This window comes from Schistocerca gregaria, chromosome 6 (genome assembly GCF_023897955.1).
Source record: "Schistocerca gregaria isolate iqSchGreg1 chromosome 6, iqSchGreg1.2, whole genome shotgun sequence".
Lineage (NCBI taxonomy): Eukaryota > Metazoa > Arthropoda > Insecta > Orthoptera > Acrididae > Schistocerca > Schistocerca gregaria.
In genome coordinates, this window is record NC_064925.1 from 218,151,369 (window position 1) to 218,173,977 (window position 22,609).

The following is a 22,609-nucleotide window of genomic DNA, read 5'->3' on the forward strand; positions in this document are numbered from 1 at the left end:
GTTGTGCCAACTTAGGAAAATTAAATGTTTGTCACATTGACGAAATCTAAAACAGCTGTGAAATGATCTGTAAAACGTTTCATCATAAAGGGATTTTTATGCTGATTTCAAAATTGGTCTTAGACGTCGAGTCTGCAGTACTTCTGTACTGACGGAGAGTTTAAAATTACGATTAATATTTTATTAATATTAATTGACTTAAAGTTTTGAATGTAGAACGTGATCATTTTCCTGTGATATTAGATGAGTGAATGTTACTTGTGAAAGCGGTAGTTAAGTTGAATTTCAGTATTCATCAAACATCCCTTTATCATTACATGATACAATTTTGGAATTAGCCTAAAGTGCAGTTCCCCCATGAGACCCATTATCCTGTTATGATTTTTAGTTGTTACAGATCCTCAGTTCATGACCACAAAAGAAGGAATTATGAATTCAACTAGTTTCACCATTCGAAATAAGGGTTTGTTACAGGAATCCTAAAATAAAATTTCAAAAGGATAGTATAGTACCCACGGAATAAGCAAGCACTCAGCAATATTGTGTTGTAGTTACAAACATATCTTATATACAAAAATAGAATTTACGTGATATCAATGTAGGTTAAGGTCGAGAGTCTGTTGCTAGATGTCGACATCGACTTCACTTCGATTATGACTATATAAACTATATCTCATAATAGTCTAACACATACAGATACGATACTCCTGCCATTTTTGCTATGCAATGTGAGAGCAGCGCTCCAAACGAACAGTAAGCAACATCGGATGAGTGCGAATGGTACTGTTTATATTGGTTTGTAACGCAGTTCTTACAAAAGGGTGGAAATGTAGAGCAATCAAGGCCGGTTCGAGAATATTTTTTCACACAAGCGACTTATCGTTTGATGCCCCTCCCCTTCCCGTCTTTTCTCTCGGACCCTTTATCCGTGTCGGTTTTGGCTACTGATTGTGATACTCAATGAATACAAATCTTGCACTTACGCGTCCCCCTGATGTTGGCGCCACAAGCGGCGATTTGTGTCACTTGGGCCTTGAAACATCCCCGAGTGAAATAAAATTCGGCAATAACTAAGAAAATTTCGCCATATATGAATTTATTTAGATTTCTAAGGATCGTGAAGGATATGAAACTGAGCATTACAGGAGAATTTATTAGGGTGTTTTGTCGTACAGGGTGAAAAGTACTTAAACCGACAAACTCCGGGAGGTTGTAGAGAACATCAAAACAAATATTTTTCCCTAATGTCAGTTTTTCCTATGAGGATTATTTAAACCGGTGGAGGCCGTATTACGCTCTTCAGTTGTTAGAAGCCGTGTTACAGTCTTTAGTTGTTAGAGGGCGTATTACGCTCTTCAGTTGCAGGCAACTGCTGTCCACCACTGTAGTCGTGCATTGTCTCTGTTTACTAATGGAGCGATACACCCGCAGTGAGTACACTGATATGGTTGGTGTGTACTATGTAGCGCACCACAGCGGACGAGCTGCACAGCGGGTTTATCAACAACGATATCCTGATCGCCATACCCGCACTTTTTATGGTGTGTACCAACGTCTGCATGAGATCAGGTCATTTAGCAGATTACCGTCGCACGGTAAGAACGCTGCAATTTGAGGAAGATGTCTTGCAGCATGTGGAGCAGGATCCTTCAATCAGCACTCGTGCAATTGCAGGTAACATGGGGCCGAATCAGATGAATGTTAGAAGAGTCCTTCGAGAGCAAATGTTACGTCCATTTCAACCTGGAACTAGTTGATTATCCACCCAGAGCACAGTTTTCGCAGTAGTACCTGGAACAGTGTGAAATGCTCCTACATTTCCATCCTCTGTGTTGTTTACCGATGAAGCAACGTTCGGGCGTGATGGAGTCTTCAACATGCACAATTTGCATAACCCACATGCCACAGTTACTAGCGCTCATCAAGTGCGGTTCTTCGTTAATGTGTGGGTCGGTGTTGTTGTGGACTGTTTAATTGGGCCATTAAATGGCAGGCACTATTACAATTATCTCGCCAGAGCATTGCCTGGATCGCTGGAAGACGTCCCGCTCCCTACAAGACAACCCATGTAATTCGAAAATGACGGGGCGCCAGCACATTTCAGTCATCGTGTGCGTCGATTCGTCGACCGACGGTTCCCAGAAACGTGGATTGGCAGAGATGGTCCTGTACCATGTCCTGCTCGATCCCCAGATATGTCCCCTCAGGACTTTTTTGTGTGTGGAGGGATCGCAACCTTGTTTACGCAACTCCTGTTGCATGAGAAGAGGATCTCATTGCCCAGACAGTAGCAGCAGCAGGAACAATTCAGGACACTCCTGCGGTTTTTGCCCGTTACGGACAGGACATGATCCGACGGTGTAACCTTTGTTTACCTGTCAATTGAGGAAATTTTCAAAATCTACTGTAATTGAAATTGGGTTGTGTTAATGTGTTGTCTCTTGGTAATAAAAAAAATGGAAAAGTGTTTGTTGGTTTAATTAATTTTCCGACAGAGAAATCTTCCTCTACCGGTTTAAATACTCCTCATAGGGAAAAATAACATTAGGGGAAAATATTTGTTTTGACGTCCACTACAACTTCCCAGAGTTTGTCGGTTTAAATACTTTTCACCATGTATAGCTACGCAATAACGTGAAGTTTTGTTCGCTACACATCCAGCCAAATCACTGAACGTGGAACGTAAGAAACTTGTATATCTTTGAAAGGTCGTAAAAATTCGCTAGAAGAACCACACTTGTTAATGGTCGTGGCGGTCGACAAACTTTCTATTCGCAGTCTCCCATCCTCCCGAAATATTTACAGCATTCATCTGACACTAATTATGTTCCACTGTCAACAGAACGAATATAAAGCGACCTCTTTGGTGACGAAATAGTGATGCGTCTTCTTCGCAAGCGAGTAGCGACTCGCCGAGACAATTCGTCAGCGGAGCTCAAAGTAGATACGCGCTAGCTAATTCAGGGATTCAAGTGGAAACTGCGCGAGTATTTTCTGGGTCGCCGTGTTGTCACCGCCTGTTTATAGAGACAGGCGCTGAGGGAACCAGTTGACTTATTTCGCAGGCGCCAACGAGAGGTCCCGCCGCCTTTGAGGTTTGCCATCACGCCGACGCCGCTAGGTCCCAGAAAGTCTGCTTGTTTTTTTTTACCGGCTCTTCAGACACCACCAGTAAAGCTGTTTTTTTATGGCTTTAGGCAATAGCTCGCGCAAATAAATACAAAATACAGAGCACACGCGACAAGATTCAGTTGGATTCACACTACTGACCATTAAAATTGTTACACCAAGAAGAAATGCAGATGATAAAAGAGTATTCATTGGACAAATATATTATACTAGAACTGACATGTGATAACATTTTCACGCAATTTGGGTGCTTAGATCCTGAGAAATCAGTACCCACAACAACCACCTCTGGCAGTAATAACGGCCTTCATACGCCTGAGCTTGGATAGCGTGTACAGGTACAGGTGCCCATGCAGCTTCAACACGATACCACAATTTAACAAGAGTAGTGACTGCCGTATTGTGACGAGCCAGTTGCTCGACCACCATTGACCACACGGTTTCAATTGGTGAGAGATCTGGGGAATGTGCTGGCCAGGGCAGCAGTCGAACGTTTTCTGTGTCCAGAAAGGCCCGTACAGGACCTGCAACCTGCGGTCGTGCATTATCCTGCCGAAATGTAGGGTTCCGCAGGGATCGAATGAAGGGTAGAGCCACGGGTAGTAACACATCTGAAATGTATCGTCCACTGTTCAAAGTGCCGTCAATGCGATCAAGAGGTGACCGAGATGTGTAACCAATAGCCCCATACCATCACGCCGGGTGATACGCCAGTATGGCGATGACGAATACACGCTTCCAATATGCGTTCATCGCGATGTCACCAAACACGGATGCGACCATCATGATGCTGTAAACAGAACCTGGATTCATCCGAAAAAATGACATTTTGCCTTTCATGTACCCAGGATCGTCGTTGAGTACACCACCGCAGGCGCTCTTGTCTATGGTGCAGCGTAAAGGGTATCCGTAGCCATTTTCACCTAGCTGATAGTCCATGCTGCTGCAGACGTCGTCGAACTGTGCGTGCAGATGGTTGTTGTCTTGCCAACGTCCCCATCTGTTTATTCAGGGATCGAGACGTGGCTGCACGATCCGTTACAGCCATGCGGATAAGATGCCTGTCATCTCGACTGCTAGTGATACGAAGTCGTTGGGATCCAGCGCGGCTTTCCGTATTACCCTCGTGAACACACCGATTCCATATTGTGCATCTTTACCAACGCGAGCAGCAATGTCGCGATACGACCTTTATCAAAGCCGGGAACGTGATGGTACGCATTTCGCCTCCTTACACGAGGCATTACAACGTTTCACCAGGCAACGCCGGTCAACTGCTGTTTGTGTATGAGAAATCGGTTGGAAACTTCCCTCATGTGAGCACGTTGTAGGTGTCGCCACCGGCGCCAACCTTGTGTGAATGCTCTGAAAAGCTAGATCATTTGCATGTCACAGCATCTTCTACCAGCCGGTTAAATTTCGCGTCTGTAGCACGCCATATTCGTGGTGTAGCAATTTTGAATGGCCAGTGGTGTACTTTGCACATACTGCACAGAAGACTGATTTTTTTGGATTTTGATGAGCCTTCGGCATGTAGTAGAGGGAGCCGTAATGAGTACTTGGCAAGCTGCTTTTCATGCGACAGCCGATCGTTTTCCGGGAAAATCCATACTAAAGTTTTGTGTGCACCTGTCATAGCCTTGTTTCGAGCGAGAGAGCATAGTGCAGATATATACCACGCTTGCCGTTATGGTCGCATTGTGTCGGAACAGACGGGTTCGATACTTTTACTGATTTAATTTAACATCAAAACTTCAAGTCTGCAACAGAATTTTACCTTCGAATTCGCTGAACGCTTTACGCATTGCTCTCCCTCCACTAATTTTGGGTTCGTTCATTTTTTGTTTCTATGTGAAGTTTTGGCTACGTTTAAATTTGCAGTGAAGCTCTCTTTGCTTTCGTAGAAACTTTCTAAAACGGCTGTCGAACAACAGTGGGTCTTTCCCATTCCTCGTAATTTTGTTCGGAATATATCTGGCTAAAGCCTACTGTACAATATTCGTGAACTTTGTCCATTGATGCTCAACGTTTTCAGTCCTCACGATAACTTCTTCATGTTGACCGCTCAAGTTATCTGAGATCTGTTTTTCGTCGCTCTGCCGGCCGGTGTGACCGTGCGTTTCTAGGCGCTTCAGTCTGGAACCGCGTGGCCGCTTGGGTCGCAGGTTCGAATCCTGCCTCGGGCATGGATGTGTGTGATGTCCTTAGGTTAGTTAGGTTTAATGAGTTGTAAGTTCTAGGCGACTAATGATCTCAGAAGTTAATTCGCATAGTGCTCAGAGCCTTTTCTTATCGCTCTTGCCTAACAGACAACTTTTCATATCTTTCTTTACTTTCCTGTTTATAGCCCTATTCAATGGTTCTGTAACGGCCTGATGATCAGTGATTCCCTATTCTACGCTGAGTAATGCGAAAAGTCGGTGACAAGAAGAAACGGTTCCTTTACTCAGGCAGCTCACAAGCTACCACCATAAGGCTGAGTGCACACCGTTCCAGTCCTGCCACCTAGGTCATATCCTTGGCAGTACTGGGAGTCGAACCCTTGCCCTCCATGTAGCAATCAGAGGCGCTGCCCAATTAGCTACGCAGGCGGATTTTCTGATTAGCTCCTGAAGGTAATTTTTGGATCAGGAACTTAGAACAACATGGGTCTCCTAGTCAATAGTCAATAAGCTGATATCATGACCAGTTGCTAAAAGTGTCGACCAGGAACTTTCCGTTTGTGGGCGTATATGCAACGTACCACGACTCAGAAGTGAGTATCTAAGCACCTTCACATAGGCAACATAATGCGACTCCGAGTTGGGTGTACAACCACCGACATGTAGGCAAGGGATAAGCGCGGGACCGACCGCGGATGCCGAGCGGTTCTAGGCGCTTCAGTCCGGAAACGCGCTGCTGCTACGGTCGCAGGTTCGAATCCTGCCTCGGGCATGGATGCGTGTGTAGTCTTTAGGTTAGTTAGGTTTAAGCAGTTCTAAGTCTAGGGCACTGATGACCTCAGATATTAAGTCTCATAGTGCTTAGCGCCATTTGAACCACTTTTGATAAGTGCGGCATTCGTGACTTTCATACGTGCGAGCGGTAACAAAATGTATCCAAACAGGACCAACGTCTTGTTTTTCTTTTCGTGCCTACCGGAGAACAAACACCTATGGTAGGTGGGAAATGCGGCAAGGGGTGCTAGTGCTTCATGATAACGCATGTCCCCACATCGCAAATGTCGCATCTTAGAAGTTAAACCAACTAAAGTGGGAGATACTCGAGCAACCGACCTATAGTCATGATCTCTCCGCATGCTATTGTCACGCCTTCGGTGCCTTAAAAAAGGCCTTGAAGGTTCGACAATTCTTCTCGGACGAGAACTTGCAGCCGGCAATTACGGACTTCTTCTCGCACCGGGAAACGCTGTCCCGCCAAAGGGGTGCTTCAACCTGGTGATTCGATCGGATGATTGCCTCAGTGCTCACGGTGATTTTGCTTGATTGTTAAACCTATTCTGGACTGTACGGCCTTCGATCGGAAATTTTTTAATCGTCACGTACATAACCAAGATATTTTGTATATTTTGTAAGTGGGTTGTTTCTGTGTTGGCAGCGCTGAGTGGCGCTTTGCATTGAATCTCTGACTGCGCTTTATTTGTAAGAGAGTCTGTGGCTGGCTGGATTCGTTGTTGGAAGTTAATCGCCAGTAGTGTTGGGTAGTTTGAAGTTATTCGCCAGCAGTGATGGAAGTACTGTTGGGCAGTTGGAAGTTAGTCGCCAGCAGTGATGGACGTTAGATGTGAGAAGTTAGCATTGATGGAGGGTAGAGGTCTGAAGTGTTAGCGTAGGCTAACGATCTGTACATATTCGACTTGGAGATTAAATATTATTCATGATTATATACCTTTGTACTTGATGTCAATGACGATTTATATTCTTGTGTGAACTGGATGTCACATTATTAAGGTAAAAAAATACATTATTTGGTTTGCAACAAAATCTTTCCTTTGCTAACCACATGTCTACTTCTAATTATCTGCTTTAGTAGTTAGAATATTTTATTTAGCTGGCAGCATTGACGCTCGCTGTATTGCAGTAGTTCGCGTAATGAAGATTTCTGTGAGGTAAGTGCTTAATGAAATGTATAGGTTATTGTCAGGATTTCTTTTTAGCCAGGGCCATTCTTTCGAGTTAATTTGGTACCAGTCAGATCGCGTTACCGTTGAATATTGAGAGTAATTAATGAATACGAAAATTGCCTTGTCTCCTGCTCTTTCAGTACACAAGGGGACCAACATGTTCCCATGCCAATTACGTTGGGAAAATTTTTGCAGGTGCTGAGGAAAGTAGATTGAGGAAGCCACTTTTCGGCCAGTCTTTTAATAAACGGGAGCGTATTCGCCTGTGCTCCAATAGGTGCATTCTTTCTCTGTTTCCTTTCTTTTCCCTGCTACGCCATGAAATGTCACTCGTGTGACAAGAACTTTATCGCCCAGTAAACTTTAGATAGTTTACTTGCGTGAAATTGAAATAACGCAAAACTATATAATTTTACACCTCAGATCGCATGTTCTTCAATGCGACATGAGGTTCCCAGAACCGTCCTGACGATAACGGAGACACTTCACAGCACGTTTCTTCGTTCTATATCACTTTATAAACTACTTTTTCGCATCACATCTGATTTTACGTACGCTTTTTAAATGTACATACACGGTAACTTTCAACCTCTGTATCTCGTAGCCGACCTGTGTGGCTGTGCGTTTCTAGGCGCTTCAGTCTGGAACCGCGTAACCGCTACGGTCGCAGGTTCGAATCCTGCCTCGGGCATGGATGTGTGTGATGTTCTTAGGTTAGTTAGGTTTAAGAAGTTCTAAGTTCTAGAGGACTGATGACCACAGATGTTAAGTCCCATAGTGCTCAGAGCCTGCCTCTGTACCTAGTAAATGGATAAAGGTTGTTCGAGATCGGGTTCTTAGGAACGTGTAAAAAGTTCAGCCATTTGCTGTGCATAACAGTCTTCCAATCGGCGACTCGGTTTGTTACCCAAAAAGCACGTTTTTCGGATAATCTCAGGTACCGTACATGAAGTAAATGGTGCTTCTATGAGTCCCTTAAGGCGCACTCTGAACCACATCGAATAGAAAAAGAACCGACCGATTTGCTCCATATGCCAAAGCTGGAGGAAGTGTTTAACATTCCAACTTTCATGTTGTACTGTAGGACACTTACACTAAAACGATCTTTCTGTTTCATAGCCCAAGGGCTATTCAAGACACTGGACCTGATCTATCTACCACCAATAGAACGCGAAGTATGAGCCCTGGAAAAATCCTCTTTTTATGCGCGGCCTGCTGGAACGTATTAGGTGGAACATGCTGTCGCATGCGTACCGATTCATTAGATTAAACAGCGGTTTTGTAACACAAACGGCCTACATTCGCCACGCGCTCGGAGCTGCTCGTACAAAAAGAAGTGCAGTATGTGGGAAAACGGGAGAGCTAAGAGGAAGAGAAAATAACACAGTACATGTGTGGCCACTTGGCATAAACCTACATTCAGAGACTGGAACCGTGGCCGACTTCTTGCCCTATCTGCGTGGGAGCGGACGCGCTCGTGAGTGCAGTTATGCACGGACTCGGACGTATTTTTGACGCAAATGGGCAGACGCCCGTCGCCGGTGGTGGGACTCCATCATTTGCTCGCCGAAAGGCAGTTACGCGCGCCTCTTTGTACGATACAACCCGCCCACGCTGTGAGTAGCCGCTAACGGGCTGAGTCCGATGCGGGCAGACTACAGGGCCATTTTCAGCAACGTCATATTTTACGAGCGCACTTATTTGTCAGCCGGCGGGGCTGGCACCAAATTGTTAAGTTACAGCCCCAAATTGGCCCCGTAATGACGCATTAGCATAACGCTCGCGTTTCCCCAGCAATGGGAGGCAGGTTTCGGTTAGCCGTTCCTGTTACGTCACGTTTGACACCCACGTCGTGTTGACAACTTCACAACACGCGTCCAGTGACTCCCGGCCTGCACGTGTTCACCGACTGACTGTCTTGACGCGCACGAAAATTTCCCACGGGAGTCTGCGCTTTATCTGACGGTGCGATACCAGCTCCTGTTTTTGTATAAAACTTTCTCGGGTTTCATGTTGCGTCAAATCTGGGTGAAATCTTGAGCTTTCCACAATATCCTTCATGAATTTCCTCGTGAACAACGGACTATCAAGTCTGCTGTTGTGGTAATCATTTATAGCCCATAGACGTGACTGATCGGCGTACGTCATCATTACGTCATGGAGCCAGAGACTGTGTCCATGTCCCCACTGGTGTTACGAACACTCTCGTAGGAGCGTAGACATTTTCTATAGCGCTTCTCACAAGGAGACCGTACGAACTTATCCTCAACGACTTGATTCTTATTGACAGGGTGTTTAGGGCACGAATAGGACTCCAACAGACATGAACAAGAAGACAGCACTCTCAACCGTTTTCGAGAAATTCGAGTTTGAAAATTCTAGGCGTTTGTACGAATTTTGTAGCCTATTTAACACTTAAGGAGTCCGCAACCAAGTAAGTACGCACCGAATTTTATATGCGTAAAGCCTCTGGATCGAATCTCAATGCCGGTACTTTTTCTCATTATTCCAATGTAATTCTAGCAACAGATTTATTATGACTGAGCGAATGTCAATATTTAATGATTCATTTATTATTTTCCTAATCTTTATCCCGAAAAGAAGAGAAAAATGTTTATTGTTGAGGAGGCTAGAAATAGAAAATCGTACACGAGAAATTTCAGTCAAATCATTAAAGTCATTATCTTCGTATCATTGTATCCAGATTTGTGACAAGTATAATATGTGACCTATGAAACACTGCACGAATCAGAGTGATACAAATCGTATAAACATGGAAAACAATCATTATTAAGACACACCGCACACGCACAGAACACCGAATTTTCTCGAGTGCATGGTTTTTTCAGTGTTTCTATTGTAAAACTAATTTGGTTTTCTTTCCTAAACGGTCGTCGTTCGTCACACATTTTCGCGGCGTACTACACATATCAAAACATGTCACCGAATATAGCTCGGGGAAAAAGTGTATCGGCAGCAATATTCTACCCAGAGACATCTCGCTTATGAAACTAAGAGCTTCGTCGCTCGGCTGCAGACTTCTTTGAGGTTACCGCCCCTAAAAATTTCCTAAGCACGCCTAAAAATTTCAAACTCGATTTTCTCGAAAATGGTGTTGTTTTTTCCTTTTTACATATGTTGAAGTCCTCCACACCCTGTCAGTATGAATCAAATCAGTGAGCGGAAATTCGTCCGGTTTCGTTGCCAGAGTCGAGAGCCCGCTTTTCACGCACTATTACGATTATAACAGATGCTCCAGATGAAGTTATTCTTGCACATTACAATTTCTACACTTCTCATGTAATAACTGAATCCCATTATGCAGAATCGTGGGTCAACATTTAATTGCATCAGACATTATTCTGTGTTTATTTGTGAAACGCCCCCTTAGAAAAATTATACATGACTGTGCTTAAACTGACACACAATATTTTTAGCGCAACTCAATCTGACTTTCAATAATCCCTGCAAAAGAATGGCCCTGACTAACATTAACCTATACCTTTCACAAATCACTTACCTCACAAAAATCTTCCTTACTGCAATACAGCGAGCGCCACTACTACCAGCTAAATAAAAGATTCAAACTACTGAAGGCACTAACTACTGATGGGCATAGTTAGCAAATGAAAGATTTTGATAGAGAACAAACAATGTATTTACCTTAATAGTGTTCAAAAGTCATTATATATATATATATATATATATATCAGATCATGACATCCAGTCTTACAAATTTACTCTGATGGACACACGACCAGATCATCCGCTCTCAAAATTCCGCCATCTCTCCCCCCACATCCACCACTGCTGGCGGCTCACCTCCAACTGCGCAACGCTACGCGCTGTTAACAGCCAACTGCCCAACACTACAATAGCAAATTCCAACAATGCCACCCAGCCACGGACTGCACACAACACAGGCAGTGATTTTCATACAGAGCGCTACGTGGCGTTACCAATATAAAAACCTAAACAGCCAACTTCCATTTGTCAAAATGTATTGAGACACTGTTGATTTCTCAATTTGTCCTTGTTTAGTGCGTTCCGCACAGCGGTCTGTAACGGTACGGACAGAGATATTAACTTAGGAATCTCAAAGAAAAAAATCCGAAAATGTTGAACCATCCTGTAACGATGTATCTACTGCGCTTCTTTCTTTCTGCGATACTACATTTAGTAAATTAGTAGAATGCTGTGAAGAAGATATGTAAGACCTATTTTCCGACCGACAAAGAAGACAAAGGAGATGGTATGGCTCGTTAAGGGTAGTCACGGTGTCAAGATCTCTGAAATTTGTAAGAGTCCTTGCGAGTGTGGAAGCGACGACGTTGGTTATTCCATCTGTTCGGTTACCCATTGCTGCGTGGAAATATCCAAAGGCACACTGAAAGCTAATAACTTGAGTAATCAGCAATTTCTGAGCACAGTCTCACAAATAAACACGGAATAATGTCTGATGACACTAAAACCCTGCCTCACACTTCTACATGCTGGGTTTGTGTTACAAGCAGTGGCAGCTCGTGCAAAATTTTACCAATCTACTACAATGTGCTAGCCTATAACCACTTGAATTACAAGGATAGTAATCTTAATTAAATTGAACATATTATTTTTACGAATATAAACTGAACTGTTTAAAATATGTTTAAATTTATAATTAATTGTTTAACTTTTTAAAGAATAAAATAAAATTTAAAAAATATTAGTAGCAGCAGGTATCGAACCCACGGAACCTTTACAGTAGCTGTTCTTCAAACAGCCCTCATACGCTACCCCTGTGTAATAATGTACGCGCAGTTTCAAAGGACAATACCGACCTGGTGCAGTGACCAGCGTAATTCTTGTATTGACAGAACAGTCGTCATCATATCAGAGTATACGCAGTCGAAAACAGACAGCTACGTCCCTTTTCTGAGTTGATCGTAGCACTGCTGACAATCGTTTCAGCACTCAACACTAGTTTCTAGTTGTCTCGGAAAGAGCGCTACAAAACATACTTTGGTCTATTTTATTTGCATGGCAGCACGCATTCTATGAGAAATGTAATTTCGGCGCGATTTCCGGCTCGCATTGGAATAGAAATGGAGTAATTTTAGTGCGATTTTCAGTTTTCTATTCGAAGAGAAATAGCATGATTTTAGTGCGATATTTACAACGTACTGTAGCATATTAGCACATGATCACACATGTCCACTGGTTACCAGTATTAAATAATCAGTTGAACATGTAATTTGCGAGAACTTCACCTTCGAAAGCAGCTATAATCGTAGTACAGTCAATCGGGGTAGCTTTGTACCATATTTTACCATTTTCTGAAAATACTGGACACGAAATAAATTACACATCCTGACAGATATTGTAACATTCTACGTATACAGCGTGAGTCACCTAACATTACCACTGGATATATTTCGTAAACCACATAAAATACTGACGAATCGAGGGGCTAGTGTAATTGTTTAATACAAACCATAAAAAAATGCACGGAAGTATGTTATTTATCACAAACCTACGCTTTTTTTTAATGGATCCCCGTTAGTTTTGTTAGCACATCTGAACCTATAAACAAATACGTAACCAGTGCCGTTTGTTGCTTTGTAAATGTTAATTACATCCGGAGATATTGTAACCTAAAGTTGAGGCTTGAGTATCACTCCTCCGCTCTTCGACCGTGTGTAGTGGAGAGCACCGAATTACGTAGGGATCCAAAGGGAACGGTGATGGACCTTAGGTACAAAATGGTTCAAATGGCTCTGAGCACTATGGGACTCAACTGCTGTGGTCATTAGTCCCCTAGAACTTAGAACTACTTAAACCTAACTGACCTAAGGACATCACACAAATCCATGCCCGAGGCAGGATTCGAACGTGCGACCGTAGCAGTCGCACGGTTCCGGACTGCGCGCCTAGAACCGCGAGACCACCGCGGCCGGCACCTTAGGTACAGAAGAGACTGGAACAGCACCTTACGTCCACACGCTAACACCTTTTTATTGGTATTTTTCACTGACGCACATGTACATTACCATGAGGGGTGAGGTACAAGTACACACGTGGTTTCCGTTTTCAATTACGGAGTGGAATAGAGTGTGTCCCGTCATGTCAGGCCAATAGATGTTCAATGTCGTGGCCATCATTTGCTGCACACAATTGCAATCTCTGGCGTAATAAATGTCGTACACGCCGCAGTACATCTGTTGTAATGTCGCCGCAGGCTGCCTCAATATGTTGTTTCATGTCCTCTGGGGTTGTAGGCACATCACGGTACACATTCTCCTTTAACGTACGCCACAGAAAGAAGTCCAAATCTGTAAGAGTAGGATAACGGGCTGGCCATTTTATGCGTCCTCCACGTCCTATGAAACGCCCGTCGAACATCCTGTCAAGTGTCGGCCTAGTGTTAATTGAGGAATGTGCAGCTGCACAATCATGCTGATACCACATACGTCGACGCGTTTCCAGTGGGACATTTTCGAGCAACGTTGCAGATCATTCTGTAGAAACGCGATGTATGTTGCAGCTGTTTGGGCCCCTGTAATGAAGTGAGGACCAATGAGGTGGTCACCAATGATTCCGCACCATACATTTACAGTCCACGGTCGCTGTCGCTCTACCTGTCCGAGCCTGCGAGGATTGTCCACGGACCAGTAATGCATGTTCCGTAGATTCACTGCCCCGTGGTTTGTGAAACCCGCTTCATCGGTAAACAGGTAGAACTGCAACGCATTCTCTGTTAATGCCCATTGACAGAATTGCACTCGACGATTAAAGCATCACCATGTAATTGCTGATGTAGCGACACATGAAACGGGTGAAAGCGGTGACGATGCAGTATGCGCATGACACTACTTTGACTCAGTCCAGCAGCTCTCGCAATGTCCCGTGTACTCATGTATGGCTTCATGGCAACAGCAGCTAACACAACAACTGCACTCGCTTCTCCTGTGACGGGCCTGTTACGGACCCGTTTTGTGCTACGACCATACCTGTTGCATACAGTTGGCGGTAGTTTTGCAATGTGCGTCACGTTGGATGCTGTCTGTCCGGGTACCGTTCTGCATACATCCTGCAGGCTTCAGCTGCATTTCGTCGACACTCGCCATAGTTGAGTATCATCTCCGCCTTTTCAGAGTTCGTATACACCATGGTCACAATTCCTACAACACTACACTATCACAGACGTCTGGTAACACGGTGTACTACAGTTGGTCTGCGTGCGGAGACGAATGCAGAATAACAATAGCAGCAAGCGCTACATGCGGACATTGCGACAGCTAGACAAAACCACAACAGTGCACTACAGCCACACTCGTAAACACGGTAGTCATCGTAAACATGTCCCTGGAGATGCTGCTCGCCGACCGTGGCCCGTGTTTGTTACAACACGCAACTGAAAGTCGGAGGTTTCAAGCGTCAACTTTAGGTTACAATATTTCCGGATGTAATTAACATTTTACAATTCAGCAAACGGCACTGATTACGTATTTGTTTATAGGTTCAGATGTGCTAACAAAACTAACGTGGTTCCATTTTAAAAAAGACGTAGGTTTGTGTTAAAAACCATACTTCCGTGTATTTTTGTATGGTTTGTATTAAACAATTACACTATCCCCTCTCCTCACGTTCGGTCTGTGGAATCGGTTCGTCAGTATTTTATGTGGTTTACGAAATATATCCAGCGGTAACGTTAGGTGACTCACCCTGTATAGTTGTGTGTGCTTACAAAAGTGAAAATGTGCACTATGTCCTTTTACGGTAAAATTTCAGTTTTAATGCTCGTACAATGTCACACTGCCACTTAGGATTACTTTAGACTAGCTTAGTCTCGATAAACAAAGAATTGTTTCAGTAGCTAATGCTCTGGTTAAATTTAGATAGTGCCAGAAGAAAATCAGGTGTTACTAAGAAGTAAAAACAAACAGTGCTAGATGAGTACTGCAGATTTAATTTGAAATACTAAGGTATTTGTATCGCTATGCCGCTGTTCAACTTAAATCACTGTCGCTAGAAGCTCTGTTCATAGTCAACGCAATCAAAGGATAATCACAAGTGTAAGAGCTTGTATGAAGTTGGAAAGAAAACAAAAATAGTTAGTAGAAATCACAGAGGTAAAATAACTGTTACCTCTGCCATGAAAAATGCAAGCAGTTGGAGCAGAGCCAATTGAAACGAAGGCGGTAAGTGATACAAAGATACGCTAACTGGTAAGAAGTTACCCTGATTGACTGTAGTGTGTGAAAACGAGTTCTCGACGCCAAGAACACCCGGAGAAATACACTGAATTGTTTTCGTTCCTGCGAGCATGCTCGAAACGCCAGCAGATACATGTTTACTATGCCTGACAACATGAAGCAATGATGCAACCCGGTCACAAGCCATCTATGGACTATAAATTATTATCACAATAGCAGCCACGACAGTCAGCTGTTCTAACGGATTTAGTGGAGGACTCCATCGAAAGCACGAGCTTTTACTCAAATTTGACACAACAAGTACACCGAGAACGTTTCAAACAAGGATGCAGTCGCTAGAAATATCGATCTAATAGAACCTGTTTTTTGTAAAAAGATAAACGCTCTACTCTAATTTAAAGTAGTTGGTGTCCGCCGTCTCGGCTTCGACGTTGCAATGTTGTCGCGACAAGAAGTGTGTAGGAGCAGCCGTGATAGCGTTCCGGTCTCTGCGAAGATTGAAAATCATCTTAAAATCTCTGTTTCCTACAAAAAACCCTAATAAAATCTGAAACTCACCTACGACGTATATCGTCTAGTTTCCCCAAGCATGTACAAAAATCTGTTCTTAATTTTAATTGCGGCTGTAGTTATGAAACGAATGAAATTTTCTCCCTGGGAGAAACAACTTCAGATTTATTAGGCGTACTGAATTCACTGAAGCTCGTATTTCGTTGATTACCAAAACACGTTGTTCGGCATATGGAACTTCCCAAATTTTCGTACCACATTGTTTATGCTTCCGACAAAAGGCGCGTTTTTTACCGACATTTAATTTTTAACGTATATAAAATTTACCTTCTCTATCTACTACAAAAATCGTGTAAAGTTCCTAAAACTCACATATGCTACAGATCTCAATAGTGTCTTTAAGCACGTAAAGGAAATCTGTACTTAATAGAAGGGGCGTTCAATAAGAAATGCAACTATTTTTCTCAAAACAGGTTGGTTTTATTCAGGATTCGCCAACGGCCTTGGCGCTGTGGTAACACCGGTTCCCGTCAGATCACCGAAGTTAAGCGCTGTCGGGCTGGGCTAGCACTTGGATGGGCGACCATCCGGTCTGCCGTGCGCTGTTGGCAAGCGGGGTGCACTCAGCCCTTGTGAGGCAAACTAAGGAGCTACTTGATTGAGAAGTGGCGGCTCCGGTCTCGAAAACTGACATACGGCCGGGAGAGTGGAGTGCTGGCCACATGCCCCTCCATATCCACATCAAGGGACGCCTGTGGGCTGAGGGTGACACGGCGGCCAGTCGGTACCTTTGGGTCTTCATGGCCTGTGCGGGAGGAATTTAGTTTATTCAGGATTCCAATACACCATTTTATTCCCCACTCTTTTGGGTACAAGACCCTATTTATCACCATAATCTCCGCTCAATGTGACGGCCTTAGCCACCTTACTGCGAGGGACTGTACGCCCACATGGCTTACTCCGCTAGTCGACCTCTGAGCCAACGTCTCGCTGCATCGATAACCTCCCCATCACGCACGTACTGCTTCCCACAGAGTGCATCCCTCATTCGGCCAGACAGGTGGAAATTGGAAGTTGTGAGATCCGGACTGTAGGGTGGAGGAGGGAGAACAGTCCAATGAAGTTTCCTGGGGTGCTCTTGGATGCGCAGACTTGTTTCATGTCTTTCTTTGCCATGGAGAAGAAGTAGTTCGTTTTCATTTTTGTGGCAATGAACACGTTGAAGTCGTTTCTTCAGTTTCTTGAGGATAGCACAATACACGTCAAATTTGAAAATGGCTCTGAGCACTATGGGACTCAACTGCTGTGGTCATTAGTCCCCTAGAACTAAGAACTACTTAAACTTAACTAACCTAAGGACATCACACACATTCATGCTCGATGCAGGATTCGAACCTACGACCGTAGCAGTCGCACGGTTCCGAACTGCGCGCCTAGAACCGCGAGACCACCGACACGTCATATTTGATCGTTGCGCCATGATGGAGGACATCGAACACAATAACCTCTTCAGAGTCCCAGAAGCCCGTCGCCATACGTTTGTCGGCTATGGTGCCGCTTAGAACTTTTTCTTCGGAATAGAGGTGGTTTGGCGACACTCTAAGGATTTCTGTTTTGTTTTCTGGTTCGAAGCGATGAACCGATGTTTCATCAACTGTAATGATGTTCGACAAAAAATTGTAACGGTTAGCTTCGTAACACTCAAGCAATTCGGCACAAATGGTCCTTCGTTGCTCTTTATGGTCTTCTGTTAGGCAGTGAGGAACTCAGAAGACACACACCTTCGAGTACGCCAATTGGTGCAGCGGTGCGTCAGGACTACCAACAGAAATATCTGGTTGAACAGCCAGATGTTTCATGGTGATCCGTCGATCACCTCGAATGAAAGTTTCCGCGCGATGTAACATTGCAGGATTCATAGCCCTGTGCCTGCCTTTGTGGCCGAGCGGTTCTAGGCGCTTCAGTCCGGAACCGCGCGACCAATACCGTCGCAGGTTCGAATCCTGCCTCGGGCATGGATGTGTACGATGTCCTTAGGTTAGTTATGTTTAAGTAGTTCAAAGTTCTAGGGGACTGATGACCTCAGATGTTAAGTCCCATAGTGTTCAGAGCCATTTGAACCATAGCCCTGTGCGTCTGGCCGGCACGAGGGACATTAACTTCACCTTTCCATCATGTATCCCCGTACAAGATCCAAGAGTATCATGGTTACACTTTGATGTGTGTTACAAAGACCTCTCTGCTGTTCATACTATTTTATTGTGTACAAAAAATATAAAATAACTTATAAACAATACAAACCAAAACAATGTAGTCTTTGATTCAGGTTCCTTATGATTTATTATAAATTACAATTCCATATGTTCGAAGTCGGCGAAGTCGAGGAGGCGAAATTTGCGCTTTGCCACAATTCCTATAGGTATTCCAGATTAGGAGGTGTATCTAATTCCCACATATATTTAAGAACTGCGAACTATTGCTGGGTTCGCTAATCGCACATAAACAAGTGTATCTACAACGTGAATTGTGAAGTGGTCGATCTAAGAGGTCTGTGAGCTGATAATCTGTTCAAGGCAAACAAGCGAATTAATAAATGTGCTCGTTAAAAGAGAGATTCACAACATAACCTCGAGTTAACCCGGAAACTGTTTACGCCCTGTATATTTATAAACATTTCATTCAGCACTAGCATCCACCGACTGCTTGCATACCGGTACCGTGTGACACGCTTCATTTCCTTGTGATTTTCACGATCTCTCATGACAGTAACAGATTCTCTACTCATTAAACCACGGGACAAACATGACGTCAGCCTTTAGTGATTTCCTTAAGACCATTTGTCTCCCGTTTGCTGCTGCGTTTACAAATTAGAACGCTCCCCAAACTTAACAAGAGAGCCTTCACGACCTTCGTGAAAGATAACTGTTACTGTCTTCCATGTGTTTGCATCCGCTTCAGCCCCTTAGTGACGTCTAGCGCCGTCAAGTTACGTTGTTTCCTATTCTTGGCTCTGCATGTAAAGGGACAGCCTCCCGTCCCATCAGCTATGGCAATATACGTACGTCTCCTACTACCACTAGTTCCGTGTCTTTATATCGCTGTCGCTTTGCCAAGTTTCCTCGTGTCTATGCATCTGTTTGGTGTCTACCAGCGCGCATAGAACTCAGCAGGGATACAACTTGCAGTGTAATTCCTTCCTTCCCTTCTGAGCAATAAACCGGCAAAATTTACTTCGTGTCTTAACGTCGTACTTGAAACACTACGAAAGCACTGAAATGCCTCGCAGCTGCATCAAGTTTTTGTAGCTAGTGTTCCTTTACCGATGCCTCCGAGAAGGCCTGGCTAGCGACAATCAGTTCACTTTTACCACAGCTTACAACTGCTCGTAATAATCTCAACATTTATACTTTTAAACTCTTGCGAGCACTAATGTTCGGTACTCTCCGATCTAAGCAGTGACTAACGTCAACGTCGTACAATTAAAACAGACCACTTGCGTCCTCTTAGCGGATGGGGGCACAGTGGCCAAGTAATAAACATAACATTGATTACTTATTTCCAGTCATTGATTACAAAACTTTCACAGTCGATTAATTTCAGACCGTAAAGACCAACTTATGACGAAATGGAGGAACTCTCCCACCTTGGAAGCAAAATAAAACATGACGGACGAAACAATGACATAAAAAGCAGAGTACTGCAGACTAAGAGAGCATTCCAAGACAAAAGAAGTCTAGTAGTATCAAATCGGCGCCAATCTGAAGGAGAAGTTTCTGAGAATGTACGGCTGTGACACAGCATTGTATGAAAAATATATTATGAACTGTAAGAAAACCGAAGAAGAAGAGAATCGAAGCGCTTGGAATGTGGTGCTGAAGAAGGAAAATTCGGTGGACAAGATAAGGAATGAGAAAGTTCTCCACAGAATCCTCGAGGAGAGAACCATGTGGAAACAGACAAAAAGAAGGTACAGTATGTTAGGACTTGTGTTAAGACATCAAGGAATAACTTCTATTGTATTTGAGTGAGCTTTATAGGGTAAAAACCGTAGAGGAAGATAGAAATTGGAATACATTTACCAAATAGTTGAGGATGAAGGGTGCGATTGCTGCTGAGGGGCACAGAGAACGAATTCGTGGTAGGTCGTGTCGAAACAGTCAGTAGACTATTGACAAAAGAAAAAGATATTCGTACCTGAGTACAAGAGAGTCCTAGTGCAGGCATATAATGTTCGTGAATGTGGTACAGTCCAAATGTTGTCTGGGAGAAATACAGAATCTTGTGCTTTGCAGCCTGTCGTAGTCGCTGAGCGGTTCTAGGCGCTTCAATCCAGAACCGCGCTGCTGCTACGGTCGCTGGTTCGAATCCTGCCTAGGGCATGGATGTGTGTGATGTCCTTAGGTCAGTTGGGTTTAAGTAGTTCTAAGTCTAGGGGGCTGATGACTTCAAATGTTAAGTCCCATAGTGCTTAGAGCCATTTGAACCATCATTTTTGTGCTTTGCCATCGCAAAAATTTTGCGTAGTTTATAAATCGGATACTATCTTGCATTCTATAACTATTATGCTACCAACGTATAACGTTTACTTCGATAGAGATGGTCATGTTTAGTAGTATGATCTATAATTGATATATTTCTTTATGCCTGAGGATTTGTTGTTTGATCTAACCTGGTAATTTTAATAAAGATGTTACATTCAATCGTTGAGATAAATCATGGTTTTGCAAAAAATATTTATTTTGTTTCGAGCCTTTAGTCTAAGACACATACAAACAAAAGCAAAATTCAGAGGCGCGAGACGCAGTGAACCAAGCAGCTTACACCGAATGGTTATAATTGAAATGTAGCTACTCACAGAGGTCTTATGTGGACTGTAATTATCGTATGGCAGCGAAACTTCGTACGTATTCTAATGTGTTAATGCGGGACCCATATACACTGGTAACAATTAGCTCCAATTTTGGTCAGCAGGTGCAAATCTCGCGCTGTGAATGCAAGAAAGACGTACAGAAATTTTTCCATATGTTTATGGATAAGGAACGGGAGTTGGGCAGAATACGTCAAACAGTGACAAACGCACAATATTGATTTTATTACGAACCACCACATGCACAATTTGTTCAACAGCACCGGAGATGTCAACGAGGTGCCGTACAGTGATAGATTTGCATCCGGTGCTTAAAATTGTAACTATTTTTTTAGTGTAAGTTGGTCCCGCATTAACGCATTAGCATATCTACCAAGATTCGCTGCCATACAATAATTACAGCCCACACTGGACCCCCCGTGAACAGCTGTGCGTAAATTAGAACCATCCCATACATGGGACATAAACGAAGACCTACTGACAGTTTCGAAACTGATATATCTACACATTAATATTAATATAAAGTTGCTAATAGTGTGTCATTCGATAGTTAATCTTTTCCGTAAGCAACCCAGTACAAACTGGGAATCTATTTCATAAATTGTTATAATATGGTCCAAATGGCTCTAAGCACTATGGGACTTAACGTCTGAGGTCATCAGTCCCCTAGGCTTAGAACTACTTAAACCTAACTAACCTAAGGACATCGCACGCACCGATGCCCCAGGCAGGATGCGAACCTGCGACCGTAGCAGCACCGCGGTTCCGGACTGAAGTGCTTAGAACCACTCGGTCACAGCGGGCGGCTTCACAAAGTGTAATGAACCTTATATGGGTAGTCGTTTGCCTTTCGGCGAAGTGAAACATTAATGAGTTCGAAAATCGTAGCTCATGCCAGTTTCAAACTGCATGCTGTAATTCCATTTTTTAGCTGCTTAAATTCATCAGGAGTTGCACATAGTAGTGTAGGTATCCAGTTACTATTGGTTCTGCTTTCGCCTGAAACACTTGACTTGATGGACGACAGTTTGATGATGGAAAGGTACTCTAGACCTCCAGTGTCAGCTGATGGAGTTCTCAAGATGACATCTATGTAAGGAGGTTGAAGAAGCTAGAGCAATCATACAGAAAGTCCTTAGTAGGGAACAGCAAGTATTTGGAGAAGTGACCTACTATACGCGTAGGGGATGCTGGTAGCGAGTGCGGTGGTACACCTTTACGTCTAACAAGTGGATCCTAAAGAATATGATGCCGTACCGAGTGGTCTTGAAACTATCTAACTCGATACTATTTGCAGGAGTCGATCAAGCAACTTATTTGAACAGCGATTAATCAAAGCTTATCATCGGAAGGAAGTTCACCAGGAAGGGTCGTACCACAATCGTAACGATGGGGGAAGTCCAAATACGACCATAAATAGAAATTTGTTCTTCAATTAAGATTTACAAATAGCAAAACAAACATTAAGCACTGAAATCTGGTGGACAGGATGCTCTTGTATTAGGTATCAGGTTTCACATGTGATCAAGCATCAGTTACAATAAAAGTTACAAAATGATATCAAGTAAGCTACTACAGCGATAATACGAGCGAAAGAGACAGATATACCAGCAATGAGGAGCAACAGTGGAGCTTGATGGCGTCTTACCTTGTAGACGGCGACTGGCAATTGTCTTCCGATGGCTTGAAGCACATAGATCATTTGCTTGATGGACGCCATTGGAAGACTATCGCCAGATCATTTACGTCTCGCGAGCAGTAAACGTCATATTCGACTTTCAAAGG

The 22,609-nt window shown here is 43.6% G+C and overlaps 1 protein-coding gene and 1 pseudogene across 1 annotated transcript in view; both read left to right on the forward strand.

Moving 5' to 3' along the window:
• LOC126277899 (tubulointerstitial nephritis antigen-like) overlaps positions 1-22,609 on the forward strand; it is a 483,079-nt gene that overhangs the window by 386,225 nt on the left and 74,245 nt on the right. The gene's annotated exons all lie outside the window — the stretch shown is intronic.
• LOC126279250 (5S ribosomal RNA) lies at positions 16,451-16,568 on the forward strand (annotated as a pseudogene).